Below are 7,038 nucleotides of genomic sequence, written 5' to 3'. Positions count from 1 at the left end.
TTTAAGCCAACGTTTTCACTCTCCTTTCACTTTCATCAAGAAGCTTTATGTTCCTCTTCACTTTCTGTCATAAGGGTGGTGTCATCTGCATATCTGAGGTTATTGACATTTCTCCCCGCAATCTTGATTCCAGCTTGTGCTTCTTCCAGCCCAGCGTTTCTCATGATGTACTCTGCATAGAAGTTAAATAAGCAGGGTGACAATATACAGCCCTGATATACTCCTTTTCCTATTTGGAACCAGTCTGTTGTTCCATGTCCAATTCTAACAGTTGTTTCCTGACTTGAATACAGATTTCTCAAGAGGCAGGTCAGATTGTCTGGTATTCCCATCTCTCTCAGAATTTTCCACAGTTGATTGTGATCCACACAGTCAAAGGCTTTGGCATAGTCAATAAAGCAGAAATAGATGTTTTTCTGGAACTCTCTTGCCTTTTCAATGATCCAGCGGATGTTGGCAATTTGATCTCTGGTTCCTCTGCCTTTTCTAAAACCAGCTTGAACATCAGGAAGTTCACGGTTCACATATTTTTGAAGCCTAGCTTGGAAAATTTTGAGCATTATTTTACTAGTGTGTGAGATGAGTGCAATTGTTCGGTAGTTTTAGTATTCTCTGGCATTTCCTTTCTTTGGAATTGGAATGAAAACTGACCTTTTCCAGTCCTTTGGCCACTGCTGGGTTTTCCAAATTTGCTGGCATATTGAGTGCAGCACTGTCACAGCATCATCTTTCAGGATTTGAAATAGCTCCACTGGAATTCCATCACCTCCACTAGCTTTGTTTGTAGTGATTCTTCCTACGGCCCACTTGACTTCACATTCCAGAATGTCTGGTTCTATATGAGTGATCACACCATCGTGATTATCTTCGTCGTGAAGATCTTTTTTGTACAGTTCTTCTGTGTATTCTTGCCACCTCTTCTTAATATTTTCTGCTTCTGTTGAGTCCATTCCATTTCTGCCCTTTATCGAGCCCATTTTTGCATGAAGTATTCCCTTGGTATCTCTAATTTTCTTGAAGAGATCTCTAGTGTTTCCCATTCTGTTGTTTTCCTGTATTTCCTTGCATTGATCGCTGAGGAAGGCTTTCTTATCTCTTCTTGCTATTCTTTGGAACTCTGCATTCAGATGCTTATATCTTTCCTTTTCTCCTTTGCTTTTCGCTTCTCCTCTTTTCACAGCTATTTGTAAGGCCTTCCCAACAGCAATTTTGCTTTTTAGCATTTCTTTTTCATGGGGATGGTCTTGATCCCTGTCTCCTGTACAATGTCATAAACCTCATTCCATAGTTCTTCAGGTACTCTATCTATCAGATCTTGGCCCTTAAATCTATTTCTCACTTCCACTGTATAATCATAAGGGTTTTGATTTAGGTCATACCTAAGTGGTCTAGCGGTTTTCCCTACTTTCTTCAATTTAAGGGTGAATTTGGCAATAAGGAATTCATGATCTGAGCCACAGTCAGCTCCCGGTCTTGTTTTTGCTGCCTGTATAGAGCTTCTCAATCTTTGGCTGCAAAGAATATAATCAATCTGATTTCGGTGTTGACCATCTCGTGATGTCCATGTGTAGAGTCTTTTCTTGTGTTGTTGGAATAGGGTGTTTGCTATGACCAGTGCATTTTCTTGGCAAAACTCTATTAGTCTTTGCCCTGCTTCATTCCGTATTCCAAGGCTAAAGTTGCCTGTTACTCCAGGTGTTTCTTGACTTCCTATTTTTTCATTCCATTCCCCTATAATGAAAAGGACATATTTTTTGGGTGTTACTTCTACAAGGTCTTGTAGGTCTTCATAGAACCTTTCAACTTCAGTTTCTTCAGCATTACTGGTTGGGGCATAGACTTGGATTACGGTGATATTGAATGGTTTGCCTTGGAAACGAACAGAGATCATACTGTTGTTTTTGTTATTGCATCTAAGTACTGCATTTCGGACCCTTTTGCTGACCATGATGGCTACTCCATTTCTTCTGAGGGATTCCTGCCCACAGTAGTAGATATAATGGTCATCTGAGTTAAATTCACCCATTCCATTCCATTTTAGGTCGCTGATGCCTATAATGTCGATGTTCACTCTTGCCAGTTCTTGTTTGACCACTTACAATTTCCCTTGATTCTTGGACCTGACATTCCAGGTTCCTATGCAATATTGCTCTTTACAGCATAGGACTTTATTTCTACCACCAGTCACATCCACAGCTGGGTATTGTTTTTGTTTTGGCTCCATCCCTTTTTTCTTTCTGGAGTTATTTCTCCAATGATCTCCAGTAGCCTATTGGACACCTACAGACCTGGGGAGTTCCTCATTCAGTAACCTATTATTTTGCCTTTTCATACTGTTCATGGGGTTCTCAAGGCAAAAATACTGAATTGGTTTGCCATTCCTTTCTCCAGTGGACCACATTCTGTCAGACCTCTGGTCATGGTGCGATTGTTTACAGCCCCCAACCGCGAGAGGCACGAAGCTTAAAGCATCTTAAAGATACAGAGCCTTGTCTAAAAAGCTAAAAGTTTTATTGGTGATGGGTTTCACTGTTGACGCAATAACTGCCACCTGGCCTCCATATTTTTTATCTTTTAGGCACCTGAATGATATTAATCAATATAATTGGGATATAGAAAAAGGAATATAGTAGTCTTGATGTTAGCAACACTAGACTTTTGAGTTAATTAATTTTCTCTTTGTTATAAATCACTGCACTCCTCTTTCTTTTTTATAAATTGTTGTGTCCTTGCTATGTAAGAATGTAACTCTATTTAGTGCTTTCTGAGAGTGGCACCAGACTTTGGGAAGAACAACACTTTTAAAGTTTTCTGGTTGACAGACCCTTATCAGAAGAGGGCCGTAAAATGATAATTGGCCCTCTGGCTAGAAGATGATGTAAATCATCTAAGACTGGTGTATATAGCTAGGTATGCAGAGAGAAAGCCTGGTCTTGATAAAAGTCAGGGCTGCTGACGCTGCATAATTTTGGATTATCCATTGATCTCTATGTACAACCAAAGGTATAAAAAGCTTTTCTGGACAATAAAGGATGGACCAGTTTCTCAGACCAGCTTCTGGAACTGGTTTCTTCGAAATCTGGTTCCCCCATGTCGACTTCCTCTCTCTCTCTTTCTCCTTCTCCATCCCTCTCCTTTTCAGGCTGAATTCCCATCTGGAGCACGGAGGCTCACCATTTCTACTTACTTGCCCTTGCGTCTAAGACCCACCTGAGAGGGAGAACAAGCCGGGGCACCCTCTGCTATTCAAGTGGGCTCTGAAAGCCTAACGTAGATGGTGCAAACCTCTTGTCTTGAGGTTTTATTAGTTTTCCACGTAAACAAAGTTATTCAGCCTCTTTTCTCTGTTAAATTTTCATACTACACTATTTTTTCCTAATCTCTCGTATATTTCTAATTAAAGAGTCCTTTCCCAGACTCCAACTCTGTCCCTGCTTTGAATTCACTGGATCCACCGGGGCTGGACCCTGGCAACAGCCCTGTAGAACTTCGAGAGAAAGCCACAGATCCCTATGTCAACTCGACACGAAGTCTGACACTACTATTAAAGCTCGAGAGGAAAGCAGACTTGCATGTCTCCACACGAGACAAGGCCTGATTCCATACTGAAACTAGATAGGAACCCCAAGATCCATGTCAGCACTGGAGAGGAAACCCGAGGTTCCGGCCTCAGCTTCATATGAGGACTTAAGACCTGGCACTGACAGGAGAGGAATCCCGAGTGGCCCCTAGTAACTCGCATGCAGACTAGACTTTCCTGAGGCAACACGAGCAGGTCCCTGAGTTCCCCGTCGTAACTCAAGAGGAACCCCTCGTTTCCTGCCGCAACTCAAGAAAAACCAGGAGATTCTCCCCTCAATGTGAGATGAGGCTCTTTTCTGCTGTGGCATCTCGAGAGAAATCCTACCGTCCCCCTTGAGCCTCGAAAGGGTCCTTGACATCTTGATGTAATTCAAGAAGTTCCCCGACATACCCATCTCCATTTAAGAGAAACACCAAGGGTCCCGCCGCAACTCAAGTATAGCTCCATTTTTCCTTCTTCATCTTGAGATGAGGAACAATTTCCCTGCTTCGTCAATCCCGGCATTCCCGTCGCAAGTCAAGAAGAGGAGTTCTCAAATTGAAAGTGGAGAGGAATGCCAGGGGTCGCGCCACCATTCCAAAAGACCAGAATGTCCCAATCCACTGCAGATACAACTGATTCCCTTGTATTGACTCTATTGTCACCCCGTTTATTGACTCACAACACGATGGCACGTGTGACAGCCTTGTGGCACCTCAAGAGAAAGACACAGTTCCCTGTCAAATCCACAGGAAGCCTGACACTAATGTTACAGTTCGAGAGGAAAGAGGACTTACATGTTTGTACATGAGACGAGGCCTGACACCCTATTGAAACTCCAGCGGAATTCCGGGTTCCATGTCAGTACTGGAGAGGAAGCCTGAGGTTCTGACCTCAGCTCTAGATGAGGACCTAGGACCCGGCACTGACTGGAGAGAAATCCCGAGAGGCCCCTCGCAACTCGCATGGAGACTGGACTTTCCTGAGGCCACACAAGCGGGTCCCTGAGTTCCCTGTCGTAACTCGAGAGGAACCCCAAGTTTCCTGCCCCAACTCGAGAAAAATCAGGAGATTCTCCCCTCAACCGGAGATAAGGCCCTTTTCCACTGCAACGTCTCAAGAGAAATCCCATCTTCCCTCTTGCGCCTCAAAAGGGTCCTTGACACCCTTGATTCAACTCAAGAAGTTTCCCGACATACCCGTCTCCACTCGAGACGATCACCGAGAGTCCCGTCAAAACTCAAGAAGTGCCCCGTATTTCCATCCTCATCTCGAGATGAGGGTCCATTTCCCTGCTTCTTTGGGAAAGGTAATCCTGCCGGGTCCAGCCCCTGTGCATCCAGGGTAATTCGATGTGAAGACGGAGTCGGTGATTGATTTAGAGTAACATAATGAAAGAATGTTGTAGATACGAAAATGGAGGAAAGAAAGAGGCTGATATTCCTTGGTTTACATGGAGAACCAATAAAACTTCAAGACGAGAAGTTTGCCCTGTTCGCAGTGGCCACAGGTTCCCTCCCAGTCTCTCGAGTGAGTGAAGATGCAGAATGTCTTTCCATTCAGGTCTTAGAAACTCGGGCAGATAACTGATCACATAGAGCCTCTATGCTCCAAGAGATCAGCCTGAGAAAGAGTGAGAGGGAGAGAGAGAATGATAGACACGGGGAGACCAAGCTGGTTCGATGAGTGAGGCCTAATAACTTTATTTTCAAAATGACTTTTATACATTTTCCACAAATGATGCAGTGTACATTATCTTCTGGCCTTGGAGGCCTGTGAAACATTTTAAGACCCTCTTTTGATAAAGGCTGCTCAACGAGAAAACTTATTTTTCCCTTGAAGTGTTTTTTCTTTATATTTCTAATCTATGTCAGCCTCAGAAACTATCAAAGTTACATTTTCATGAAGCAAAGGTGCAGCGAGTTACAACCAAGAAAGAACCAATTAGCTCAAAGGTTTGATGTGGTTAGTTTCAAGGCTACATTTGTTTATGTTAATTCCGAATATGTTAACAAATGTACTCCCAGGTGCACAGTGGATAAAAGATATGGGAACTTGGCAACAAGCATTGGCCCAATAATGAAATCTTACACCTGCACTACTCTAATAACTTTTAACTCTTTGAAAGGCTCTATGTTTTAGGCTTCCCATACATCTCACAGTTGGGAGGCTGTAAACAATCACATGCATAGTTGTAAAAGTCCAGGTAAGGCAAGTTAGAGAGCCATCAAAGTGTTTGAGCTGAAACACTGCTTTTATATGCAGGAGACTGTTAACTGGAGTTCTAAGTTAACTTTTTCTAGAGAAAGGTGGTCGGGGATAGGCCCACAGTAATGTCAGGAAAATAGGTGGAAAGCATACTGAAGTAAGGCAGGCAGAATATGGTTTTGGGGTAGATGTTCGAGAAAATTCAGTGAGGCTCCCCTAAGGTGTGACTCGCATTTGCCTGTGGGACCCTTAACCTCAAGACCTTTTCCACGGGTGGTATTCCCCATGCTGGCTGCCGGCAAATGCTGGCATTCCTGACACACCTCAAGAGGAGGTGATCTCAATTTGAAAGTTGAAAGGAACTCCAGGGGTCCTGCCACCATTCCAAAAGACCCATTTATGTCCCAATCCACTCCACATACACCTGATTCCCCTGCACTGACTCGACTGTCAGCCCTAGTATCGACACAAAACATGATGGAACGTGTGACAATGCTGTGGCACCTCGAAAGAAAGCCACAGACCCCTATGTCAACTCTACAGGAAGCCTGACACTACTGTTACAGCTCGAGAGGAAAGCGGACTTACATGTCTCCACACGAAACGAGGCCTGACTCCACTGTTGAAGCTCCATAGGAACACCGAGAACACTGTCAGCACTGGAGAGGAATCTTGAGGTTCCGGCTTCAGCTCCAGATGAGGACGTAGGACCCGACACTGACTGGAGAGGAGTTCCTAGAGTCCACTTGCAACTCGAATGGAGACTGGACTTTCCTGTGGCCACACGAGTGGGTCCCTGAGGTCCTCGTTGAAACAGGAGAGGTACCCCAAGCTTCCTGGTGCAGCTGGAGAAAAACCAGGAGATTATCCCCTTAACATGAGATGAGGCCCTTCTCCACTGCGTGTCTCGAGAGAAATCCCACCTTCCCTCTTGAGCCTGGAAAGGGTCCTTGAGACGCCTGATGCAACTCAAGAAGTTCCCCAATATACCCGTCTCCTCTCAAGAGGAACACTGAGAGTCCCGACACAACTCAAGAAGAGCCCCGTTTTTCCCTCCTCATCTCGAGATGAGGGTCCCTTTCCCTGCTTCATGTGGAGAGGAAACCCGGCATTCCCGTCGCACCTCAAGAGGAGGCGCTCTCAACTTGAAAGTCGAGAGGAACTCCAGGTGTCATGCCACCATTCCAAAAGACCCCGATGTCCAAATCCACTCAAGATACACCTGATTCCCATGCACTGACACGACTGTAACACCGAGGATCACCTCA

Source organism: Ovis canadensis, chromosome 16 (assembly GCF_042477335.2).
Source record: "Ovis canadensis isolate MfBH-ARS-UI-01 breed Bighorn chromosome 16, ARS-UI_OviCan_v2, whole genome shotgun sequence".
Classification (NCBI taxonomy): domain Eukaryota; kingdom Metazoa; phylum Chordata; class Mammalia; order Artiodactyla; family Bovidae; genus Ovis; species Ovis canadensis.
Note: the sequence above shows the minus strand (reverse complement) of the source record.